This window comes from Phyllobates terribilis, unplaced genomic scaffold (genome assembly GCF_046119375.1).
Source record: "Phyllobates terribilis strain yellow unplaced genomic scaffold, ASM4611937v1 Scaffold_152__1_contigs__length_4461920, whole genome shotgun sequence".
Taxonomy (NCBI): Eukaryota; Metazoa; Chordata; class Amphibia; order Anura; family Dendrobatidae; genus Phyllobates; species Phyllobates terribilis.
Genome location: NW_027362912.1, coordinates 917,420 through 938,980, shown reverse-complemented (window position 1 = coordinate 938,980; position 21,561 = coordinate 917,420).

The following is a 21,561-nucleotide window of genomic DNA, read 5'->3' as shown; positions in this document are numbered from 1 at the left end:
CCTGGGTAGGTGTATATGCCCCTCCATCCATCCTGGGTAGGTGTATATGCCCCTCCATCCATCCTGGGTAGGTGTATATGCCCCTCCATCCATCCTGGGTAGGTGTATATGCCCCTCCATCCATCCTAGGTAGGTGTATATGCCCCTCCATCCATCCTGGGTAGGTGTATATGCCCCTCCATCCATCCTGGGTAGGTGTATATGCCCCTCCATCCATCCTGGGTAGGTGTATATGCCCCTCCATCCATCCTGGGTAGGTGTATATGCCCCTCCCTCCATCCTGGGTAGGTGTATATGCCCCTCCCTCCATCCTGGGTAAGTATATATGCTCCATCATCTATCCATCCTCGTTAGGTGTAGATGCCCCTCCATCCATCCTGGGTAGGTGTATATGCCCCTCCATCCATCCTGGGTAGGTGTATATGCCCCTCCATCCATCCTGGGTAGGTGTATATGCCCCTCCATCCATCCTGGGTAGATGTATATGCCCCTCCATCCATCCTGGGTAGATGTATATGCCCCTCCATCCATCCTGGGTAGGAGTATATGCCCCTCCTTCCATCCTTGGTAGGAGAATATGCCCCTCCATCCATCCATCCTGGGTAGGTGTATATGCCCCTCCATCCATCCATCCTGGGGAGGTGTATATGCCCCTCCATCCATCCATCCTGGGTAGGTGTATATGCCCTTCCATCCATCCATCCTGGGTAGGTGTATATGCCCCTCCATCCATCCATCCTGGGTAGGTGTATATGCCCCTCCATCCATCCATCCTGGGAAGGTGTATATGCCCTTCCATCCACCTATCCTGGGTAGGTGTATATGCCCCTCCATCCATCCATCCTGGGAAGGTGTATATGCCCTTCCATCCATCTATCTTGGGTAGGTGTATATGCCCCTCCATCCATCTATCCTGGGTAGGTGTATATGCCCCTCCATCCATCCATCCTGGGTAGGTGTATATGCCCCCTCCCTCTACTCCCTCTATTCTGGTGAGTATATGCCACCTCTCCATCCTGGTGGGTATATGCCACCTCTCCATCCATCCTGGTGGGTATATGCCTCCCTCCATCCATCCTGGTGGGTATATGCCCCCCCTCCATCCATCCTGGTGGGTATATGCCCCCCCTCCATCCATCCTGGTGGGTATATGCCCCCTCCATCCATCCTGATGGGTATATGCCCCCCTCCATCCATCCTGATGGGTATATGCCCCCCTCCATCCTTGTCGGCATAAGCCCCACCTTCATCCTTGTGGATATATGCCCCCCCTCCATCCATCCTGGTGGATATATGCCCCCTTCATCCATCCTGGTGGGTAAATGCCCCCCTTCATTGGTGGGTATATGCACACTCCCTACATCCTGGTGGGTATATGCCCCTTCCATCCATCCTGGTGGGTATATGCCTCTTCCATCCATCCTGGTGGATATATGCCCCCCCCCCCTCCACCCTGGTGGGTATATGCCTCCAACTCCACCCTTGTGTGTATATGCCCCCATATATTCAATGCAAAGGAAAAAAAACAAACAAAACAATAAACGCTTCTACTCACCTTCCACGTTCCCACGCAGCGCTGTGTCTGTGTTGCCTGAAGATGTTGGCAGTGATAACAGCAGAGAAGCTGAGATCACCGCACGGCGCCGCCGCAGATACTCACTCGGGGCCTCCACTCCCAGGCATTTCCTCCCCGGCAGCTCCTGTCATGGCACGCTCTGACTGAGCAGTGCATGCGACGACAGGGGGAATGTACAGCTTACACTGCAGGCTCCACAAAGATGGCTGCAATCTCCTCCCACGGCTGCGACCTGAACAGCCAAGGGGGCGTGCCCAGGTCACAGCTAGAGGCAGGAGGAGCGGCCTGTAATGTTAGAGATAGGGTCGGTGACAGACTACTGTCTCTTATGGCCAGGGCTGCTGTAAATGAGGTGTGTAAGAGCGCTTCTTACACACCCCCCAAATAAAAATGGCAGCCCCCAGTGGCCAATGTAAAAATAAATACATAAAAAACTAATAAAGTGGGATATTTAATTTTGTATTAAAAATAATTGATTACATAATTATTAATACAAAACATAAAATGGTGGCCCCTTCCCTGTAAGAATAGCACATGGCTCTTTTCACGTCTGGTTATTTCTCTAACAGGTAGAATATGCTCCGTTATAGACCGGGGACAGGTTTACAGCTCTATTTTTTGTGGACGATTGATCTGTAAATCAGAACTGAGACCGGTCCGATTTTCATCCGATTTGTAGATAAAGATCATCTATTGAAGTCAATGAGTCTGTCAGAAAAATGGCCAGAACCAACCATGTTGCCTGTACCGCTTGTTCTCCAGGGTCTATAGGCCGGGCAAGCGAGGCTAGGAAACCTTTAGCTTTTTACTTTACATATAAAAAAATATGCCCCACTGAGGAGAGAAACTGACACACTGACCAAAATCAGATGAAAATGAGAAAAAAACACTGATTAAAACCTGACATGTGAACGGGGCCTTAGGCCTTAATCAGATGTCAGCAGGGTCGGACTGGGGTGTCTGGGGCCACAGGGGACATTGACTCTAGGGGCCACCTACAGCAATATGCAGATGTCTTTTCTCTGCTCTCCCTGTTATAGTGGAGCAGTGACCGGCGGCTCCTCACATCTACTGTGCACAGACTAGAACAGGGATGGACAATTTCTGGAGTTTGCATGAAAGAGCTTCTGTGGTTAAAACAAGTGATCACAGATTCATGGGCTGCACAGGATAGGTGATCACTTATTGATTGGAAGAATGGGGAAGTTTTATCCCTGACAGGACACTTATCCCCATTTTACAATGCAGCGACAGGTGGGACGTCTGACCGCAGCCTCATTCGTTCTCTTGGGGGCTTCCAAAAAAGAGCAGCGCTCGCAGCCTCTGAGGGAATGAATGGATCAGTGGTCGAGTCGCACATGAGCTCCAGTCTAATGGGGAGAAAAGCTCCACATTCTGCCGATCGGTGCAGGTCCCAGTAGTCAGACCCCACCAATCAATAAGTTATCACTGATCCTGTGGAGAGGTGATAACTTGTTTTCCCCGGAGAACCCCTGTAAGTGCATCTCAGACGCTCTGCTCCAAGTATTCCATCTCTAAGGCCACAGCCCCACTATCAGTATTCAGTCAGGATTATTCTCAGGAGTGGGAGCCAAAACCAGGTGAGGAACAATCAGAGAAAAGGGAGAATAGAAACAAGTCATCAATTCTGGATTTATCACCCACTCCTGCTTTTGCCTCTCACTACTGAGAAAAAATACTGACCAAATGCTGATAGTGAAGCCGTGGCCTCATGGAAAAAAATCTTTTCCTAGTTAATCTCAGCGAGAACAAATGACCGCCATACACAACATAATCCACTATAACAACACCAATAATACCACATACAAAAGGGACAAATATCGCCACACCATGACCAGACCACATATTACCACCACATAGTGACCAAATACTACAATACTGATCAGGAATACAAACCACAATACTAACAACACTGTCACTATACATATTACATATGAGCTCTGTATATAGTGCCAGTGTACAGGTAATACAGTGATCCCCAGTGACATTATAAACAGGATCTCTGTATATAGTGTCAGTGTACAGGTAATACAGTGATCACCGGTTACATTATACACAGGAGCTCTGTATATAGTGTACAGGTAATACAGTTATCACGAGTGACATTATACACAGGAGCTCTGTATATAGTGTATAGGTAATACACTGGTCACGAGTGACATACACAGGAGCTCTGTATATACTATATAGTGTAAGTGTACAGTAATACACTGACTCACCAGTGATGTCTCTAGGTGAAGTTCTTCATCTTCGCTTTTCTTCATCTGGCACAGTCCGCCATCACTTCTTCCAGCCAGGAATCATCTCTGCAGAAAATAACACACAGTTATCAATAACTGATCTCTTTTAGAGCACATTCCCACTTTTCCCCAGGCTTCTACACTACACCAGTTGAAGAAATAAAGCGACATAGTGGCGCCCTGCACAGTAACAGGACCCCCCTTTTGTCCCCTCTTATGGAAAACAGTTTCCTAAAAAGTAAATTATATTACAGAAGTAATAATGTCCCTAATTGGACTCTAAAGTAATAATGTTCCCCACTCGCCATCATAAACAAATAAAGTTCCTCAATCTGGCCCCTAAACAGTAATAAAGTCCCTTGTCCAGCGTGGCCACCCATCTATCCAACCTGACCCCCCCCCCACCATATATCCATTCTGGTCTCCATGTGTCCAGCCTGCCCCTCCCATATATCCATCCGGGCCTCCATGTGTCCAGCCCGCCCCCCTCATATATGCATCCCACCCCACCCCATATATCTATCCAGGTCCCCATGTGTCCAACTTGCCGCCCTTCACCTCCATGTGTCCATCCAGGTCTCCAACTTGGCCACCTTCACCTCCAAATGTCCGATAATGCGTCCATCCAGCCCCCCGCCTTCAGCCCCATGCCTCAATCCATGTCTCCCCATGTATCCAGCCAGCCCCCCCTTCAGCCCCCTGCCTCCATCCATATGTCCCCCCATGCGTCCACCCAGCCCCCCCTTCAGCCCCATGCCTCCATCCATATGTCCCCCCATGCGTCCATCCAGCCCCCCCTTCAGCCCCATGTCCCCATGGGTCCATCCAGCCCCCCCCTTCAGCCCCATGTCCCCATGGGTCCATCCAGCCCCCCCTTCCGCCCCATGTCCCCCTCCATGTCCCCCTCCATGTCCCCATGGGTCCAGCCAGCCTCCCCTTCCGCCCCATGTCCCCATCCATGTCCCCATGGGTCCAGCCAGCCCCCCTTCAGCCCCATGTCCCCCTCCATGTCCCCATGGGTCCAGCCAGCCCCCCCTTCAGCCCCATGGGTCCAGCCAGCCCCCCCTTCAGACCCATGTCCCCCTCCATGTCCCCATGGGTCCAGCCAGCCCCCCCTTCAGCCCCATGGGTCCAGCCAGCCCCCCCTTCAGACCCATGTCCCCCTCCAAGTCCCCCCCTTCAGCCCCATGTATCCCTCCTTGTCCCCATGGGTCCAGTCAGCCCCCGCTTTAGCCCCATGTCCCCCCCTTCAGCCCCATGTATCCCTCCTTGTCCCCATGGGTCCAGTCAGCCCCCGCTTTAGCCCCATGTCCCCCTCCATGTCCCCATGGGTCCAGCCAGCCCCCCCCTTCAGCTCCATGTCCCCCTTCATGTCCCCAGCCAGCCCCCCCTTCAGCCCCATGTCCCCCTCCATGTCCTCAGCCAGCCCCCCCTTCAGCCCCATGTCCCCCTCCATGTCCCCAGCCAGCCCCCCCCTTCAGCCCCATGTCCCCCTCCATGTCCCCAGCCAGCCCCCCCCTTCAGCCCCATGTCCCCCTCCATGTCCCCAGCCAGCCCCCCCCTTCAGCCCCATGTCCCCCTCCATGTCCCCAGCCAGCCCCCTCTTCAACCCCATGTCCCCCTCCATGTCCCCATGGGTCCAGCCAGCCCCCCCTTCCGCCCCATGTCCCCCTCGGTCCAGCCAGCCCCCCCTTCAGCCCCATATCCCCCTCCATGTCCCCATGGGTCCATCCAGCCCCCCCTTCAGCCCCATATCCCCCTCCATGTCCCCATGGGTCCATCCAGCCCCCCCTTCAGCCCCATGTCCCTATGGGTCCAGCCAGCCCCCTCTCCAGCCCCATGTCCCCAGCCAGCCCCCCCTTCAGCCCCATGTCCCCCTCCATGTCCCCATGGGTCCAGCCAGCCCCCCCTTCAGCCCCATGTCCCCCTCCATGTCCCCATGGGTCCAGCCAGCCCCCCCTTCAGCCCCATGTCCCCCTCCATGTCCCCATGGGTCCAGCCAGCCCCCCCCTTCAGCCCCATGTCCCCCTCCATGTCCCCATGGGTCCAGCCAGCCCCCCCTTCAGCCCCATGTCCCCCTCCATGTCCCCATGGGTCCAGCCAGCCCCCCCTTCAGCCCCATGTCCCCCTCCATGTCCCCATGGGTCCAGCCAGCCCCCCCTTCAGCCCCATGTCCCCCTCCATGTCCCCATGGGTCCAGCCAGCCCCCCCTTCAGCCCCATGTCCCCCTCCATGTCCCCATGGGTCCAGCCAGCCCCCCCTTCAGCCCCATGTCCCCCTCCATGTCCCCATGGGTCCAGCCAGCCCCCCCTTCAGCCCCATGTCCCCCTCCATGTCCCCATGGGTCCAGCCAGCCCCCCCTTCAGCCCCATGTCCCCCTCCATGTCCCCATGGGTCCAGCCAGCCCCCCCTTCAGCCCCATGTCCCCCTCCATGTCCCCATGGGTCCAGCCAGCCCCCCCTTCAGCCCCATGTCCCCCTCCATGTCCCCATGGGTCCAGCCAGCCCCCCCTTCAGCCCCATGTCCCCCTCCATGTCCCCATGGGTCCAGCCAGCCCCCCCTTCAGCCCCATGTCCCCCTCCATGTCCCCATGGGTCCAGCCAGCCCCCCCTTCAGCCCCATGTCCCCCTCCATGTCCCCATGGGTCCAGCCAGCCCCCCCTTCAGCCCATGTCCCCCTCCATGTCACCATGGGTCCAGCCAGCCCCCCCCTTCAGCACCATGTCTCCATCCATGTCACCATGGGTCCAGCCAGGCCCCCCTTCAGCCCCATGTCCCCATCCATGTTCCCATGGGTCCAGCCAGTCCCCCCTTCAGCCCCATGTCCCCATGTGACCAGCCTGCGACCCCTCCATATATGGATGATGACCAATGCTGGGAACACTCACCCAGAAAAACGTGGATATTGCACTTGACTTGAAGTTGAAGCAGGGAGAGCTGTAGCCGGGGCCTGCAGCCTTGTTTCCAGAGTGATGGTGAGAGAGCAGAGTGCAGGTCACCGCATACTCAGCCCAGGAGCCGGCTTAAAAGGCCAAGAGAGCAGGAGAGAAGAGGGCGGTGCGCGGTGCTGGTGCGGTGTTACATACCCGGACAGGAGCCGGTGTTACAAGGCCAATTCCAAGGGAGCAGGAGCCGGGACTGGAGAGCAGAGCGCGGCGTCGGCGTATCAAAAACCGGCAGGGGAGCAGGGAGAGGAGAGCGTGACGTCAGCGTGTCACCTGACACCACACAACTGCCAGCCACCAGCGGGAAAGCAGAGCGCGGTGCGTGTCACCGCCCACCAAGATCACGTCCTCCTGTCATGTGACTATGCGCGTCACCCGCTGTCACCACTGAATAGTAGGAGCGCCGCACGCGACGCTACATTTCCTTCGGCTGCGCTTTTAAAGGGCCCGCACTTTTTAAGAGCCCCCGTTACCAATTCTCTCACTCTCTCATCGGGGCCCACCGGGAATTTATCACACCAGGCCAGTCCGAACCTGCATGGGCCCATCAGGTAAAGTGATGGAATGAAGTTTTCTCTCCTCATGTTGTAAAATGACATTTTCTGCCACCTATTGATGAGAGAAAAAAAGTGATGAAGATTTACAAACTTCTAACATTAGTCAGTGAAAAACATACAGAACAAGGATGCAAATGGATCTTTTTTTGGCAATCCAATCATTTGAATGGGCCAGTTTTATCTGCAAATCAGATTACAATCAAACATGTCTCAAATTTCTTTTGTGAACCATCAGCATCAGAAAAGGTTCATAGACTATAATTATTATGTTTTTATAAGCTAAGAAAAGGAACACAATGCAAACTCTAAAATCAGACATTTAAATGGATGAGTTTGGTGGGCAAACAGGGTCTGACTGGAGCACCGGGACACTGGACGATTATCCGGTGGGCCAGGGTCCTTGGCAGGACCCTGAGCAGGACGTAGAGGGGGCCCACTGGTTTCAACTGAATGTGCATCCGAGGACATTTCATTAATGATCAGTATTGTAATATTCGGTCACTATGTTGTAATATCTGGTCCGGTCATGGTGTGGTATTTATCCCTGTATGTGTTATTATTTGGTCACTATGTGGTGTGGACATGGTGTGGTGGTATTTCTCCTTTGTATGTGGAATTATTTGGTCGCTATATGTTGGTAATATCTGGTCTGGTCATGGTGTGGCGATATTTCTCCCTTTTACAGTATGAGGTATTGTTCGGTCACTATGTGGTGGTCATATGTGGTCTGCTCACGGTGTGACGGTAGTTCTCCCTTCTATGTGGAATAATTTGGTCGCTATATGCTGCTAAAATCTGGTCTGGTCATGGTGTGGCGATATTTGTCCCTTATACAATATGTGGTATTGTTCGGTCACTATGTGGTGGTCATATGTGGTCTGCTCACGGTGTGACGGTAGTTCTCCCTTCTATGTGGAATAATTTGGTCGCTATATGCTGCTAAAATCTGGTCTGATCATGGTGTGGCAATATTTGTCCCTTATACAATATGTGGTATTATTCGGTCACTATGTGGTGGTAATATGTGGTCTGGTCACGGTGTGGCTGTATTTCTCCCTTCTACGTGGGATTATTCGGTCGCTTTATGCTGGTAATATGTGGTCTGGTCACAGTGTCACTTTAGTTCTCCCTTGAATGTGGTATTATTGGTCTTGAAAAAGTGGAGTGTGTTGTGTACAGCAGTCAATTGTTCTCTCTGATATTAGGAGAATAATCTTTATTTAGATTTGTGATTAAATACTTGGAACAAGATGCACTTACAGGAATTCTACTGTGAAAACAAGTAATCACCTTTCCAAAGGATAAGTGATAAGGTATTGATTGGTGGGGGTCTGACTGCTGGGACCCACACCGATTAGTAGAATGTGGAGCTTTTCTCCCCATTAGACTGGAGCAGCATGTACGACTTCACCACTGATCCATTGATTTCCTCAATGGCTGCGAGCGCTGCTCTTGTTTTTTTCTGGAAGCCCCAAAGAGAATGAATGAATCTGCGGTCAGACATCCCACCTGCCGCTGCATTTTAAAATGGGGATAAAAGTGTCCTGTCAGGGATAAAACTTCCCAATTCTGATCAGTGCAGTTTCCAATGGTCGGACCCAAACGATCATTAAGTTATCACCAATCCTGAGGAGCCCATGGATCGGTGATAACTTGTTTTCACCAAAGAAGCCCTTTAATGCAAACTACCGTAATTGTCCATCCCAGTTGTGCTGTGCGCACAGTAGATGTGCAGGAGCCGCCTGTGTTTTACAGTCGAGGTCCCACTATAACGGGGATAACGGCTAACAGGTATCTGCATCTAGCTGTAGGGTGGGCCCCAGTCTCCCCAGTCCGACGCTGTGGGCAAATATAACCTGTCTGGGCAATTGTAGCCAATTTTGCTGCAAAAAAAGAAAAGTCTTTTTACCTTTTTAACCATAACTTTCAATGTCTTGGATAAATGTGTAACCCTTTATTAAATTCTGCCTTTATTATGGGGATCTCATGGTAGTAGAGCATACCAGAGGTTGACTATATTTTATTTTTTATTTATTTATTTTTTACAGATCCACGTAAAGAAAAAAAAGAAGAAAAGTAAAAAAAAATGGAAACCAAAAGAAAATAAACAGAACACACCTTTTTGGTAAATTTTTATACTCTGAGCAGCCCCATGATATAAGCTGGTGCAGGTCACTAATCAGACAAATCCACATGAATGAGTGTAAGAAGTGAATGCAGCACTCACCGCTATAATAAAACATTGTATTCCATCATTAATAACCATCAGCTTCTCACAGAGGGAGGTCAGCGAGTGGTAGATACAGTGCATTGTGAAAGGATTTGGCCCCCTTGAACTTTTCCACCTTTTGCCACATTTCTGGCTTCAAACATAAAGATATAAAATTCACATTTTTTGGGGAAGAATCAACAAGTGGGAATGAAATTTATTGGATATTTTAAACTTAAAAATAAAAAATGAAAAGTGGGGCGTGCAATATTATTCGGCCCCTTTACTTTCAGTGCAGCAAACTCACTCCAGAAGTTCAGTGAGGATCTCTGAATGATCCAATGTTGTCCTAAATGACTGGTAACGATAACTAGAATCCACTGATCCAATGTTGTCCTAAATGACTGGTAACGATAACTAGAATCCACCTGTGTGTAATCAAGTCTCTGTATAAATGCACCTGCTCTGTGATAGTCTCAGGGTTCTGTTTCAAGTGCAGAGAGCACCATGAAGACCAAGGAACACACCAGGCAGGTCCGAGATACTGTTGTGGTGAAGTTCAAAGCCGGATTTGGATACAAAAAGATTTCCCAAGTTTTAAACATCTCAAGGAGCACTGTGCAAGCGATCATATTGAAATGGAAGGAGTATCAGACCAATGCTAATCTACCAAGACCCGGCCGTCCCTCTAAACCAGTGTTTCCCAAACTCCAGTCCTCACGGACCACCACAGGTCATGTTTTCAGGATTTCCTTAGTATTGCATAGGTGATGGAAGTATCATCAAGGCATCAGGAATTTTCTCACCTGTGCAATACTATGGAAATCCTGAAAACATGACCTGTGGGGTCTGTGAGGACTGGAGTATGGGAAACACTGCTCTAAACTTTCATCTCGAACAAGGAGAAGACTGATCAGAGATGCCGCCAAAAGGCCCATGATCACTCTGGATGAACTGCAGAGATCTAGAGCTGAGGTGGGTTAGTCTGTCCATAGGACAACAATCAGTTATACACTGCACAAATCTGGGCTTTATGGAAGAATGGCAAGAAGAAAGCCATTTCTCAAAGATATCTATAAAAAGTCTCGTTTGAAGTTTGCCACAAGCCATCTGGGAGACACACTAAACATGTGGAATAAGGTGCTCTGGTCAGATGAAACCAAAATCAAACTTTTTGGCCACAATGCAAAACGATATGTTTGGCGTAAAAGCAACACAGCTCATCACCCTCAAAACACCATCCCCACTGTCGAACATGGTGGTGGCAGCATCATGGTTTGGGCCTGCTTTTCTTCAGTAGGGACAGAGAAGATGGTTAAAATTGATGGGAAGATGGATGGAGCCAAATACAGGACCATTCTGGAAGAAAACCTGTTGGAGTCTGCAAAAGACCTGAGACTGGGACGGAGATTTATCTTCCAACAAGACAATGATCCCAAACATAAAGCAAAATCTACAATGGAATGGTTCAAAAATAAACATATCCAGGTGTTAGAATGGCCAAGTCAAAGTCCAGACCTGAATCCAAACGAGAATCTGTGGAAAGAGCTGAAAACTGCTGTTCACAAACGCCCTCCATCCAACCTCAATGAGCTCGAGCTGTTTTGCAAGGAAGTATGGGCAAGAATTTCAGCCACTCGATGTGCAAAACTGATAGAGGCATACCCCTACCACTACAAAGTATTAACTCAAGGGGGCCGAATAATATTGCACGCCCCACTTTTCAGTTTTTAATTTGTTAAAAAAGTTTAAAATAGCAAATAAATTTCATTCCACGTCACGATTGTGCCCCACTTGTTGTTGATTCTTCCCCCAAAAAATAGAATTTTATATCTTTATGTTTAAAGCCAGAAATGTGGCAAAAGGTAGAAAAGTTCAAGGGGGCCAAATCCTTTCACAATGCAGTGTATAGGCGACGGCAGTACTGTGTATCTACAGGATTCCAGGCCAGTATCTGCCACCCGCTGGATTTCCCATGGGAGAAGCTCTGGGATTTTATTACAGGGAAACTGTCATCAGGTTTTTGCTATGTAATCTAAAAGCAACAAGTCGGGGCAGAGGACCTTATCCCAGCGATGTGTCACTTGCTGGTCTGCATGATGTCATTTTGATATAATCCCTCTTTTATCTGCCGCAGATCTAGCAGTTCCCTGAATTCACAGATCATGTAGAGACCAATGCGGGAAAGTTACCCCAAATGTTCTAGAAGTCAGCACTGGATTTTCTGCTTTCAGATCACCTCACAGACCAATGTAAGTTAAGGGACAAGTTCAGATGACGGTTTATCCCACTGTTTTTTGAAAGAATTTCGCCATTAAAACTCATGCATACAGTACAAAAAGAAATAGATGCCACAACCAGGGCCGCTCCAGGATTTCATGGGCCCCGGGCAAAAGTCTCAGTGGGCCCCTTTCACACCTACCACGATTCATGATGCACAGAAATATAGGTATAGTACAATGCTAAAGATTTCACTGACTTCTCACATTACATGAGTGATATCTATTGTAAAGTCTACAACAGCTCAGAAACCGGCGAATCCTCCCAGCGCACAGTTCAGACCAGACAATATAGTCCTCTATACAGTATTATGGGCCCCACGTAGTCCTCCATATACAGTATTATGGGCCCCACGTAGTCCTCCATATACAGTATTATGGGCCCCACGTGGTCCTCCATATACAGTATTATGGACACCACATGGTCCTCCATTTTCAGTAGTATGGGCACCACGTGGTCCTCCACATACAGTATTATGGGCACCACATGGTCCTCCATATACAGTATTATGGGCACCACGTGGTCCTCCATACAGTATTATGGGCACCACGTGGTCCTCCATATACAGTATTATGGGCACCACATGGTCCTGCATCCAGTACTATGGGCACCATATATTGCTCCATACAGAATAACGGATCGTATATAATGCTCCATACAGTATGATCCCCATATATTGCTCCATTCAGTATAATGGATCCCATATATTGCTCCATAAAGTAAAATGAGCCCTATATATTGCTCCATACATAATGGGTACCATATAATGCTCCATACAGAATAATGGAGCCCAAATATTGCTCCATACAGTATGGGCCCTATATATTGCTCCATAAATAGTGGGACCAATATATTGCTCCATAAAGAATAGGCCCCATATAATGCTCCATAGATAATGGGCCCTATATAATACTCCATACATAATGGGCCCCATATATTGTTCAATAGATAATGAGCCCCATATAATACTACATACATAATGAGCCCCATATATTGTTCAATAGATAATAAGCCCTATATAATACTCCATACATAATGGGCCCCATATATTGTTCAATAGATAATGAGCCCCATATAATACTCATAACATAAAAAAAAAAATCAAATACTCACCGCTCCTTGCTGGAAGCAGGCCTGTCTCATCAGCGTCTTCTGACTCTCTGCACTGGGACTGCTCAGCAGAGGGCGCTCTGTAGTGACGTCATTGCGCCCTCTGCCCTGAGATGTCACAGAGTAAGAAGACGCAGAAGACAGAGGAGCAGCAGAGGAACAGGGAGAGGTAAGTATTGCAAACAGTTTAAAGCACTGGGGAAGTCCCAGTGCAAGTGCCCATTCGCTGGCATCAGGCCCCGCTGACTCATGGGCCCCATAGCGTGCTGGTGTCCCAGAGGGTGAGTGGGCCCCCTGCTCGCTCAGGACCCAGGCACTTGCCCGGGTGGTGATGCCGGCCCTGGGTACAACACATACGGCACCCGTTTTTAACTGATCCGCTGCAATGATTATGTAGGAAACTGTATTCATTTACAATCATCCACAGCATGAGAGAAAACAGCTACAACATTACTGAATAAACAGAAACCCTGCAAGTATACGAAAATGATTTTATTAAAAATATTTTGCATATCAATCCAGTTTGAAAAAAAATAACTCATTAAGCATTTTTTGGAACGTAGCAGTCCACATCTGACCGACTCCTGTAACTCTGGACACAGTATAATAGTGTGGCCGCTGTTCTCTAGCAGGACCCTCTAATGATAGAAGCAGGACGGCATACTGGATCTCGCACAACGCTACCTGCATGCCATCTGATTGGCTACTGTAAGTGCTCCAGCCGTATAAAGATCACTATGTATACAATATACTCCGAAAAGATGTCAGGGATTACTGTGAAGTCAAAATATTGTGGCCCCCATTGAGCAGGAATGATTAGAGATGGACAAGCTCCAGTTGGCAGACAGTCAGTGATGGCGGAGAGCTGATCATCTTTACTCGCTGCTCATTAGGAAAGTGGTCGCTTTCTGAAACCATTTGACTCTGAACTCGGCGTCAGACGCCATTATGTAAGAGGCCAATGTCTGAGTGGTTTTTGTGTCCGTTTGTCCTTCCTCTGTTCTTTCTGCCAAAAGATCCTCACCCATAACCTAAGCATTAAAATAAAGTTGAATTGTTACTAATATTTTTTTACATTTATCACATGAATTGAATTTCATAAATTAAAAGAAAACTTTCCCTCCGATGTCCACAAAACTGAGCGCCACTACATAAGCCACAAATAGTCTCCCCTCTCTCTCCCAGTCTGTGCAGCGGACGGGAACCATTTAAATGGGTGCCGGGTCGATTTTAGATAAAGTGGGGCCCTGGGGAAAAGTTTAAAGTGGGGTCCCAAATGCTGACATACAGCACCACACAAACATTTAGCTTGTATGTACATGCGCTGAGATCAGGCCGCTAAACGAGCGCAATCCACAATACTGAAGCCGTTCGACGCTTGTTTCCCGACCTCTTTACACCAGCTGAGGAAGAATGATGGATACAGAACAATCACTAATAGATCAATCTGTCCCCATACAGCATCATGTTATCAGCAGCACATCTGCAGGTTACACCGGGCGATGTGCTGCTGAGAACAAGGATTTTTGTTCTGGCATAAACAATCCAATTACTCGATGAATAGGCAGCATTTTGCTTGTTTAGTATAATACATGCCATAGTCCTCCATATTTTATAATGTGCACCACAACCCCCCATATTGTATAATGAGGCCCATAGTCCTCCATATAGTATAATACACTCCCGATAGCCCTCCATATAGTATAATGCACTCCCCATAACCCTCTATATAGTATAATATACTCCCCATAGTCCTCCATATTGTATAATGTGCCCCACAGCCCTCCATATTGTATAATGTGGCCCATATTCCTCCAAATAGTATAATACACTCCCCATAGCTCTCTATATAGTATAATGCACCTCATAGTCCTCCATATAGTATAATGCACCTCATAGCCCTCCATATAGTATAATATACTCCACATAGTCCTTCATATAGTATAATGCACTCCCCATAGTCTTTCATATTGTATAATGTGCCCCACAGCCCTCCATATTGTATAATGTGGCCCATATTCCTCAATATAGTAAATACATTCCCCATAGCTCTCTATATAGTATAATGCACCTCATAGTCCTCCATATAGTATAGTACACTCCCCATAGCCCTCCATATAGTATAATACACTGCCCCATAGCCCTCCATATAGCATAATACACTGCCCCATAGCCCTCCATATAGTATAATACACTGCCCCATAGCCCTCCATATAGTATAATACACTGCCCCATAGCCCTCCATATAGTATAATACACTGCCCCATAGCCCTCTATATAGTATAATATACTGCCCCATAGCCCTCCATATAGTATAATACACTCCCTATAGTATAATGCACTCCCCCAAAGTCTTCAATATAGTATAATGTGCCCCACAGAGCTCTATATTGTATAATGTGACCGATATTCCTCCAAATAGTATAATACACTCCCCGTAGCCCTCCACATAGTATAATGCACCTCATAGTCCTCCATATAGTATAATGAACCTCATAGTCCGCCATATAGTATAATACACTCCCCATAGCCCTCCATATAGTATAATGCACTCCTCATAGCCCTCCATATAGTATAATGCACTTCATAGTCCTCCATATAGTATAATACACTCCCTATAGCCCTCTAAATAGTATAATGCACTCCCCATAGTCCTCCATATAGTATAATATACTCCCCATAGTCCTCCATATAGTATAATGCACTCCCAATAGTCCTCAATATAGTATAATGTGCCCCACAGCCCTCCATATTGTATAATGTGGCCCATATTCCTCAATATAGTATACTACATTCCCCATAGTCCTCCATATAGTATAATACACTTCCCATAGCCCTCCATATAGTATAATACACTCCCCATAGCCCTCCATATAGTATAATACACTCCCCATAGCCCTCCATATAGTATAATGCACCTCATTGTCCTCCATATAGTATAATTTACTCCCCATAGTCCTCCATATAATGGAATGCACCTCATAGTCCTCCATATAGTATAATGCACTCCCCATAGCCCTCCATATAGTATAATACACTCCCCATAGCCCTCCATATAGTATAATACACTCCCCATAGCCCCCCATATAGTATAATGCACCTCATAGTCCTCCATATAGTATAATACACTCCCCATAGCCCTCCATATAGTATAATGCACCTCATAGTCCTCCATATAGTATAATACACTCCCCATAGCCCTCCATATAGTATAATGCACCTCATAGTCCTCCATATAGTATAATACACTCCCCATAGCCCTCCATATAGTATAATATACTCCCCATAGTCCTCCATATAATGGAATGCACCTCATAGTCCTCCATATAGTATAATACACTCCCCATAGCCCTCCATATAGTATAATATACTTCCCATAGTCCTCCATATAATGGAATGCACCTCATAGTCCTCCATATAGTATAATGCAATCCCTATAGCCCTCCATATAGTATAATGCACTCCCTATAGCCCTCCCTATAGTATAATGCACTCCCCATAGCCCTCCCTATAGTATAATGCACTCTCCATAGTTCTTCATAGTGTATAATGCACTCCCCATAGTCCTTCATATAGTATAATGCATTCTCCTCAGTCCTTAATAGAGTATAATGCAGCCTCCCTATAGTATAATGCAGCCAAACATATAGTACATATAATATAATGAAACCCATAGTCCTCGTAATGTATAATTCGGCCCCAACCATAGAGTATAATTCAGCCACTCCATACAGTATAATGCAGCCCCCCAGTTCTGCAGTATTATGGTCACCACGTATAAAAAACAAATACATACAATACTCGCCTCTCCTCGTTCTCCAGCTGCTCCATGCTCTGCAGAGCGTCTCAGCAGCTCCACTCTGCAGGCACAGTCATTCCCCCGCTACCGATACAGTTCAATGCCCAATGCGGGGGAACGAACTCACGGGCCCTATAGCGGCACGCCACGGGCTGGAGGCCCCAGGCAGATGCCTAGTCTGCCTGCCCTTACATCGGCCCTGAATGGGTGTCTCATATTGGGGACGTGTTTTTCTGCTTTTTTTCTTGCCATAGTACAAATTCTATTCAGTAGGACTATCAGCTGTGTATCCACCAGACTTCTGCACAACAAAACTGATGGTCCCAACCCCATTAATAAGGCAAGAAATCTCACTTATTAAACCTGAAGTGAAAACCATTTCCGGTGACTACCTCTTGAAGCTCATCAAGAGAATGCCAAGAGTGTGCAAAGCAGTCATCAAAGCAAAAAGTGGCTACTTTGAATAACCTAGAATATAAGACATATTTTCAGTTGTTTCACACTTTTTGTTAAGTATATAATTCCACATGTGTTAATTCATAGTTTTGATGCCTTCAGTGTGAATGTACAATTTTCATAGTCATTGAAAATACAGAAAAATCTTTAAATGAGAAGGTGTGTCCAAACTTTTGGTCTGTTACTGTATATATCCAGGATGTGTGATCAAGGGGTGCCATACATACCAGAATGGGGGATCAAGGGGTGTCATGCATACCAGGATGGGTGATCAAGGGATGCCATGCATAACAGGATGGGGGATCAAGGGGTGCCATGCATAGCAGGATGGGGGATCAAGGGGTGCCATGAAAACTAGGATGGGGATCAGGGGGTGCCATGCATACCAGGATGGTAGATCAAAGGGGTGCCATGAATACCAGGATGGGGGATCAAGGGGTGCCATGCATTCCAGGATGGGGATGAGGGCCACGTATACCAAGATGGGATGGGAGCCACATATAACCAGGAAGGAGGGACCATACATACCAGGATGGAGGATATTAACAGAATTGGGGGACATTACCCCAATACCAATGTCAGCAGCAGACTCCTATTAGACAAAGATAGCACAAGTATACAGAAAATGCAGTTTTTAAAAGGAAGGTTTTTATGATTAAGGGAAAAGGAAATCCAAACCTACAGGGCCCTGTGTGAAAAAGTGATGCACCTCCCTCCTTAAAACATAAATTAACTGTAATTTGTCACATCTTTGGGAAGCTGAGTTCAATTTCCGTAGCCCCACACAGCCCTGTTTACTCCCACACGTGTTCTCAATCAAGAAATCACTTAAATAGGACATGCCTGACAAAGTGAAGTAGAACAAAAGATCCTCTAAAGCTAGACATCATGCTGCGATCCAAAGAAATTCAGGACCAAATGAGAAACAAAGTAATTGAGATCTATCAGTCTGGAAAAAGTTCTAAAGCCATTTCTAAAGATTTGGGACTCCAGCGAACCACAGTGGGAGTCATTATCCACAATAGGCGAAAATATGGAACAATGGTGAACTTTCCTAGGTGTGGCCGGCTGATCAAAATTACCCCAAGAGCGCAGCAACGACTCATCCAAGAGGTCACAAAAGACCCCACAACAACATCCAGAGAACTGCAGGTCTCACTTGCCTCAGTTAAGGACAGTGTTCATGACTACACCATAAGAAAGAGACTGGGCAAAAATGACACGTATAGCAGAGTTCCAAGACGAAAACCACTGCTGAGCAATAAGAACAAAGGCTCATCTCAGTTTTGGCAGAAAACATCTTGATGATCGCCAAGACTTTTGGGAGAATACTCTGTGGACTGACAAGACAAAAGTTGAACTTTTTGGAAGGCGTATGTCCCATTACATCTGGCGTAGAAGTAACACTGCATTTCAAAAAAGGAACATCATACCAACAGTAAAATATGGTGGCGGTAGCTTGATGGTCTGGGACTGTTATGCTGCTTCAGGACCTGGAAGACTTGCTGTGGTAAATGGAACCATGAATTCTGCTGGTTAACCAAAAAATCCTGAAAGAGAATGTCCGGCCATCTGTTCATGACCTCAAGCTGAAGTGCACTTGGGTTATGCTGCAGGACAATGATCCAAAACACACTATTAAGTCCACCTCTGAATGGCTTAAGGAAAACAAAATTAAGACTTTGCAGTGGCTTAGTCAAAGTCCTGACCTTAAGAAAGCGGTTCATGCTTGGAAACCCTCCAATGTGGCTAAATTACAACAATTTTGCAAAGATGAGTGGGCAAAAATTCCTCCAGAGTGTTGTAAAAGACTCATTGCCAATTATCCCAAACACTTGATTGTAGTTGTTGTTGCTGAGGGTGCTTCAACCAGTTATTAGGTTTAGAGGGCAATCACTTTTTCACACAGGGCCCTGTAGGTTTGGATTTCTTTTTCCCTTAATAATTAGGATCTTCATTTAAAAACTGCATTTTGTGGTTACTTGTGTTATCTTTGTCTAATATTAAAATTTGTTTTGAGATCTGAAATATTTAAGTATGACAAACATGCAAAAGAATGAGAAATCAGGAAGGGGCAAACAACTTTTCACACATACACATATACATATATATATATTCATCCCACAATGTCCCATTCATGGTAGAAGAGAGGGATTGGTAAGATGGGACAACCATTACAAACCAGCCACCTGATCAGACGTTATTGAACACCTTTCCAGAAGCTTTAATCAATCTTATCTACTGTTATTTTCTGAAGAGAGGAAACAAATGTCCTAAAAATAAAAAAATATAAAAAAAAGTTAAAAAATAAAAATAAAAAAAAATAATCGTCTCACCTCCACTATGAGCATTTTTTGCTCTTCTAATAATCCAAGCTTTCCTAATTGTTCTTCTATTTGCTCCTGCGTCTTCATATTCCTCTCCAGCACAAATGATGCATGCTGGGGCTGTAAGAGCTGTAATAGAAGCCTAGAAGAACCATCAGAGGTCAGGCCCATCTGGTTACAGAAAGAACACAGATACACGCTGTATAAGACAATGGGATGGAAACAAGATTTATCAAACACTTTTATACTCCACTGGATAGGTCATTAATATAAGATAGGTGGGGGTCCAACCATCGGCCCCCCGATGATCAGCTGTCATCACCTCTGGCAAGATGCAGGCAATGTTCAAAGTGGAACAAAACCGCTCCGTACACTGCGGCCGCTGCCGGGTGCAGACCAGCTATTGAGGAGTACCGGAGGTGATCTGCAGCACCAGGCAGTGGCCACTGGGGTGCGTTCTGTTCACAAGTTACATCCGGCCATTGCCAGAGCTATAAACAGCTTATTGGTGGGGAGCCAAGAGTCGGACCTACAACCATCTGATATAGACCACCTATTTTATGCATAAATCATCTGCATTAAAGTATTAGAGAACGTCTTTAAGAGCCCTGCATTTTCAGAGCCAAACTTCAGTCAACATCTAATAACCAATTCCAATGTCTTTCTTAGGACTCGTTCACACGAATGTATTTTCAGTAGGAAAGTTGTCTGTGGAACAAATGGACGGCACTCAGACCAATGGGATTCAATGGGAAAGTGCAGAGGAGTCATTTTTCTTTTTTGTCACTGATCGAATCTGTGTGTGAGCAAAAAATAAAGAAAGAAAATGGCAGCATGTCCTCGTTTCATCCGTCAGACAAGATTCACCCATTCAAGTCTATGGGTACAGAAAAAAATCTGCTTTTTACAGATACATTGCAATCCTGTAGCCCTGGAAACTGTAAATGGTTAAAAAGCCAGATTAGATCTGGACTGCACATGGACGACAAGTGAGAAAAGAATTCTCCCACTTTTCTGGATGAAACTCTGAATGATATTTTATCTGCTTGTGTGAACAGGCCCTTAGAGGTCTCGACAAGATGGAGGAGCTGATCCAGAGTGTCCAGGGAAAGCTAGCAGTCCAGGTAATGGCGGATACGGAGGCAACCATCCACATCGTGCTCCATGCCCTTCTAATCTGACCTCCGTGACAGTGATGCTCAGTGTAAAGCCTGAGCTCAGGAGATGTGGGCTCGGACCCTGTTCAGACACACTGGAACTGATCAATCTCCATTCAACATTATGAAGGTAAACCTGGAGCACTGGCCCCACTCAAATATATTGTATTATGGTCAAATCATTCCCTTTAGGAACTGAGTGCTGTGTAATAGAGGAGGATAAGGCCCCCCGTATACAGCCATCTATTCTCTGATAGGCGAGAGGGCAGAGACGTCATCTCCTCCTTTCTGATAATGTCCCCTGTATCCTGCTGACCGTGATTGTGCCATCCCAGCCGGTGACACTAGAGCCGCTCCCCGCTCTTAGGCTATGTGCCCATGTAAAACCGTCTGCCATGCAAAGCAATGTGAATTGGGATGTGCTGTGCACATGATGCGCTAATTACCGCGCCGAATTCGCATTGCGTTGCAAAACGCAGCATGACCATTTCTACCGCGATTACGCGGCCATTGAAAAGCGGAAAACCCGCAGGTATATGTGGATTTACTGCGTTTCAATTAAATTCAATGGCCGAGAATTTGCAGCGTAATCGGGGTGCGTGTGGTACCCAGGATGAAGAAGAGACTACAACTCCTCTTCATCCCGGCTACCAAGCGGTGAAAAAAAGAAATAAATAAGTTAAAAATAAAAAACCCTGTATACTCCCCTCTCCGGTCTGCTCCCGGCGGCGTCCTCTCTCCTCGGCGTCCAGCGGTGTACTGGCAGGACCTGCGGTGACGTCATCTAGTCAGCTGATGGTCACTCGACCGCTGACGTCAGAGGTCAGGTGATGGTCGCGTGACCATCAGCTGACTAAATGACGTCACCGCAGGTCCTGCCAGTAT